This window comes from Cucurbita pepo, unplaced genomic scaffold (assembly GCF_057944985.1).
Source record: "Cucurbita pepo subsp. pepo isolate OVF unplaced genomic scaffold, ASM5794498v1 scafford_10, whole genome shotgun sequence".
Taxonomy (NCBI): Eukaryota; Viridiplantae; Streptophyta; class Magnoliopsida; order Cucurbitales; family Cucurbitaceae; genus Cucurbita; species Cucurbita pepo.
In genome coordinates this window covers 326,558-332,505 of record NW_028257915.1, presented here as the reverse complement: position 1 = coordinate 332,505, position 5,948 = coordinate 326,558, and the positions used below count along the sequence as shown (strand labels likewise).

Sequence of the window (5,948 nt, the reverse complement as noted above, 5' to 3'; positions counted from 1 at the left end):
AGGGAAATGTTGAAAAAAATAATTTTAAAACATAAAAAATAGTTGGTGTTGTTTAATTGTAAGATGGGCAACTACTCTTAGTTAAATGAAAGATATGGAAAACATGGAGTGAGTAAGTTTTTAACCATGTTCATAGTGGGTGCTTGGATACCACACTCTTTTCTTAATGTACATGGAATCGGTAATTATTCTTATTTCTTTTCCCTTTAGACACTCGGTGGTCGGGAGTAAATCGAACAAAGTGTCTGTCCAAAATAAAAGGGCCCAACCAGATTTGAAATGGTGACCTCTTGATCTGCAGTCAAATGCTCTACCACTGAGCTATGGACCCATTTTGCATGATTTCAACTTTAGTGACTCGTTCTACAGAGTGTCAATCCAAAAGTGTAAAAAGTGTCTGTCCAAAATAAAATGGCCCAACCAAGTTCAAACGGGTGACCGGTCAAATTCTCTACCACTGAGCCATGGATCCATTTTGTAGGATTTTAACCTTAGTGACCCCGTAGACATAGTGTCGGTCCAAAAAGTGTAACAAATTTCTATCCTAGATAGAAGGGCCCAACTAGGTTCGAATTGGTGACCTCTTGATCTGCAATTAAATGCTCTAACATTGAGCTATGGTCCCATTTTGTATGATCTCAATCTTAGTGACCCCTTCTACAGATTATCGGTCCAAAAGTGACCCTACCGAATCGACTATGGACCAATTTTGTATGAATTGGTGGATTACCTATCGGGAATTAAACACAGGTCGTTAGATTCAAAGTCGAAAGTGCTAACCACTACACCATAGAACCACTCGTTAAACTTTATTTTGGCAGCGATTTTGATAAGCGTCAACAACGCTGGATTTTGCAAAGCTAGAGGTCGTAGTATGCTTATAGACTTTCACAAGGTGTTTTCAACTTCTTTTATAGGTAATTGAACTTTTGAGTCCATGCAAATGATTGGTTGGATTAGTATGAGTTTAAGAAGACAGAGGAGAGAAGAGAGACTTTGTTAGAAACTCACCCATAGGTAATCTCCCAAGATGTTTTCAACTTCTTTTATAGGTAGAATTTTAAAATCAAACCACAACAAAATTTACTTCTATCTAGCAAAATTATTTTTTGTTTGAAACAAGATTATAGATAAATTTAAAATCCAAGAAAACGGATCTGAGTTTGATATTATTTGATTTTGGGTATGGACACAACTAGTTGATTTCTTTTGATTACATTAATGAATGTATGTAGATGTTTAAAGTGTTGATCTTAATGGTTTTAGAAAATATCAACACATCATCAATATAAACTATCAAATTTTTTTGAAAGGATTGAAAATATCATTCATAATCTTCTGAAATTCGGATGGAGCGTTTTTTAGCCTTACTGACATGACGTTCCCCTCATATTTTCTAATTGGACATTAAATGCTATTTTATATTTGTCCTTTTAAGAAATTAGAATTTTCCGAAATCCCAATTTCATGTCGAATTTTATAAAAATATTTGACTCTAAATTCTTTTTATCAAATCTATTTATTCTAAAACCTTATTCAAAGGTTTGTAGTTAATTACTGATATCAGAATTTCTTGTTACTTTTCACCATGTTGTTAACCTAAAATGTCAGAAATGACCACCTGCTCTTTGGAAACCTTATCAGCTTCCTCTGCAAAATATCACCTAAAATGTCACAGTATTTAGTGTTTGATACTTTTTGACTTAACCCTAGGGTTCTATTTACGGTGAACTTGTGATTATTTTTGTCAAATTATATATTTGAATACCTAATACATTAAGATATAATATCTTATTTAAATAATATTAAAATGTGGTAGAATATCATAATATATGTTTAATTAATATGAATATCATTCAAATTTCAAATATATATTTTTATTTAATGTTTATGATACACATCAATTATTTTAATATTTAACATATCAAATACGTTAATATGTTTTGATATTATACTTCAAGACTATAGGAACTTTCTCAGAGGACCTGAGAGTTACATCGGCCCACAATGCATCTCATGGACGATGCAAAACTATGGTGGCGCTTGAAGGTGAATTGTATAAAAAACTGGTCATGCACCAAAAAATTATGGGAAGACCATTAATGGAATTGAAGCAATCGACGCTCCCCTGTATGGGTTTCCAATCAAAGACCTAATGTTTGATGTTGACTCTTTTGAAGAAAGAGTCACGTGATCGAACAACAAGAAACGTGGCGGTATCTCTGAGAACTCTGTCACACACATAAAAAAAATGTGTCGAAGACATTACACAGAAAATCTGGCTTTCATCGAGGAGACCAGAGTTTGATTCTCGACAATGAAATTTTATTTTCTTATTTCTTTTATTTTATAGTTTCATCTTTTGTCACCAATTATATTTAAACTTTACCTAGGTTTGAGAAGCACTATAATGGATGAGTTCAATAGTATCTTAAATTCAAAAGACTTTTATGAATTTGATTTGAGAGGCACTATAATGGTCAAGTTCAATAGTACCTTAGATTAAAAAGACTTTTATGAACTTTGAACCTTTAATAGTGTTATGTCATAGATATTTGGTTCAATTTCAACAAGTGAGGTTGAGGTCATTCAAATGGTTAATGTGATAATTCGGTCATTTTCAAGGTCTTTTTTGTTGAACGCCATCATGGCTGAGATGACTGAGATGAGCACCAGAGTGAGTTTGACAAGGAGGGTCGTAGAGAACCACACCCCAAGCCAAGCTCATGTTGGGCTTAACAAACTGAAAATCCAAAAACACAAACCCTTAAATGGGAACCAGGATGCTAAGGAATTAAAAAAACTTTATTTTTTACGTTGAACACTACTTGAAGGTTACAGGAACTTGCTCATAGGACCTAAGAGTTACGTTGGCCACAATGCATCTCATCGACGGTAGCGCTCGAAGGTGGATGATATAAAAAATGGGTCATGCACCATAAACTCATGGGAAGACCGTTGATGGAATCGATGCAATCGACGCTCTCCTTGATGGGTTGCCAATTAAAGACCTGACGTTTGATGTTGACTCTTTTGAAGAAAAAGCCACACGATCGAACACCTCGAAATGTCGTGGTAGCTCTAAGAACTCTATTATACGACCTGAGAGTTGAGGGCTACAGGAACTTTCTCATATGACCTGAGAGTTACATTAGCCACAATGCATCTCATGGACGATGCATAACTATGGTAGTGCTCGAAGGTGAATGGTATAAAAAATGGGTCATGCACCATAAACTCATGGGAAGATCGTTAATGGAATCGATGGAATCGATGCTCCCTTGGATGGGCTACCAATCAAAGACCTAACATTTGATATTGACTCTTTTGAAGAAAGAGCCACACAATCGAACAGCTCGAAACGTCGCGGTAGCCCTAAGAACTCTAACACACATAGGGAAGGACGTGTCAAAGAGTTAGACATTAAGCAAAAGATCATGCTAAAACTCTTCAGCGATCTGACAAAATACTTCGGGACATCTACACCAAAAATCCATTGTCGTCCAGCAGTCAGGATATCTGGTTTTCACCCAGGAGACCCGGGTTTGATTCTCGGCAATGGAATCTTATTTTCTTATTTCATTTTATTTTACAGTTCCTATCTTAGTCTAAAAAGACTTTTTATGAACTTCGTACCTTTGTCATAGTTATGTTATAGATATTTTGTTCAATTTCAAATGGTTAATGCGATAATCCAGTCGTTTTCGAGGTCTCTCTTGTTGAACGACATCATGGTTCAGATGAGCAGGTGATTCAAATGGTTAATGCGATAATCCAGTCATTTTCGAGGTCTCTCTTGTTGAACGACGTCATGGTTGAGATGAGAAGGTGATTCAAATGGTTAATGCGATAATCCAGTCGTCTTCGAGGTCTCTCTTGTTGAACGACGTCATGGTTGAGATGAGAACTCGAGTGAGTTTGACAAGTTGGGCTGTAGAGAACCACACCTCAAGCCAAGTTCATGTGGGCTTAACAAACTTAAAATCCAAGAACCCAACCCCTTAAATGTAAACTGAGATGCTAAGGAATTAAAAAGCTTTATGTTTTACGTAGATCAATACTTGAAGGTTACTGTTACTTGCTCATAGGACCTAAGAGTTACGTTGGTCGCAATGCATCTCATGGACGATGCAAAACTATGGTGGCGCTCGAAGGTGAATGCTATAAAAAATGGGTCATGCACCATAAACTCATGGGAAGACTATTGATCCAATCGATGCAATCGACAATCCTTTGGATGGGTTGCCAATCAAAGACCTGATGTTTGATGTTTGATGTTTACCGTTTTGAAGAAAGAGCCACACGATCGAACAGCTCAAAACGTCGCGGTAATTCTGAGAACTCTATCACACACATGAAAGGACGTGTCGAAGAGTTAGACATTACCAAAAACATCATAGTAAAACTCTTGAGCGATTAGACAAAAGACTTTAGGACAACTACACCAAAAATTCATTGTTGTCCAACGATTTGGATATTTGGCTTTCACCTCGGAGATTCTGGTTTGATTCTCTGAAATTGAATATTATTTTCTTATTTCTTTTTATTTTATAGTTTCATCTTTTGTCACCAATTATATTTAAACTTTACCTCATTTTGAGAGGCAGTTTAATGGTCAAGTTCAATAGTATCTTAGATTAAAGACTTTTATGAACATCGTACCTATGTTAGTGTTATGTTTTAGATATTTTTTTCAATTTCAAAAAGTGGGGTTGAGGTGATTCAAATGGTTAATGCGATAATCCGGCTATTTTCGAGGTCACTCTTGTTGAACGCCATCATGGTTGAGATGAGAACCCGAGTGAGTTTGACAAGGAGACTCGAATTTAAACTTTACCTACGTTTGAGAGGCACTATAATGGTCAAGTTCAATGGTATTTTAGATTAAAAAGACTTTGTTAGTGTTACGTTATAGACATTTGGTCAAGTTCAACAAGTGAGGTTGAGGTGATTCAAATAGTTAATGTCACTTTATTTGATTCAAATTGTTAATGTGATAATCCAGTTGAATAGTTACAGGTGAACATGGAGATTAAACACGTGACCTTCAAATCTTTAGTTTGACACTCTCCCAACTGAACTATCCCTGCTAACATTAAAAATAAAAATTCATAAGTAAAGCTATTTCCAATAATTCATTATATTTTAAAAAGAAATAATAATCAACTAAACTATAAGGTGCAATGAATGCAGATAACATAAAAAATTAATAATCACAAGTTTTAGATTGAATAGGCAAGTTAATTATGCAATGTGAACCAAGTGCGGTGAACGTGGATCGAACACGTGACCTTCAAATTTTCAGTCTGATGCTCTCCCAAATAAGCTATCCCCGAAATCATTAGATATGAAAATTCATCAGTAAAGATATTTTCGCTGATTCATTGAGATTTCAAAAGAAATAATGACTAATTTTTTTATTGAATAGTTAGGTTATGCGTTTAGATTCTGGGTCTCCTAACCTCAGATTTCTTCAAAATTCGAGAGCAATCCTCCACCATTTCTAAAAATTTGACATTTTCTCGGGTTTTCTCAATTTTAACCCCATTCCAGACCGATTCTCATAGAAAATCTTATGGTTTCAGAAACTAGACACAATAACGAGTACGTGGGAGGAAATTTGAAGTAATTCAGATAGTGGAAGCTCAAGAATGGACGTCCCAAACGTCGACGACGAGGCAAGTAGCCACCTTGGACTTTTTGTTAAGAAATACTTGTAGAAATTGCTTAGATTTTCATATGAACCCTAAACCAAGTATGAATTAAGGATATATAAAGAAAAACCCAAAGAACCGTGAGTTAAGACCCTGAACCGATCAAATAGCTCGAGATTTAATTAACGTTAAAATTGATGGTGTTAATATAACACATGCAGAAGCAATTTGGATCTTAGGCACTTTTAGAACATCAATTATAGTAAATAACTAGCATGTTTCATAAGTATTAAA

At 35.2% G+C, this 5,948-nt stretch overlaps 1 non-coding gene across 1 annotated transcript; it reads right to left on the bottom strand.

Annotated features, from left to right (window-relative positions):
• Positions 1-259: 259 nt before the first annotated feature.
• Positions 260-331, bottom strand: TRNAC-GCA (transfer RNA cysteine (anticodon GCA)). The gene has a single exon. It is a non-coding gene; the product is annotated as a tRNA-Cys (tRNA).
• Positions 332-5,948: the final 5,617 nt, after the last annotated feature.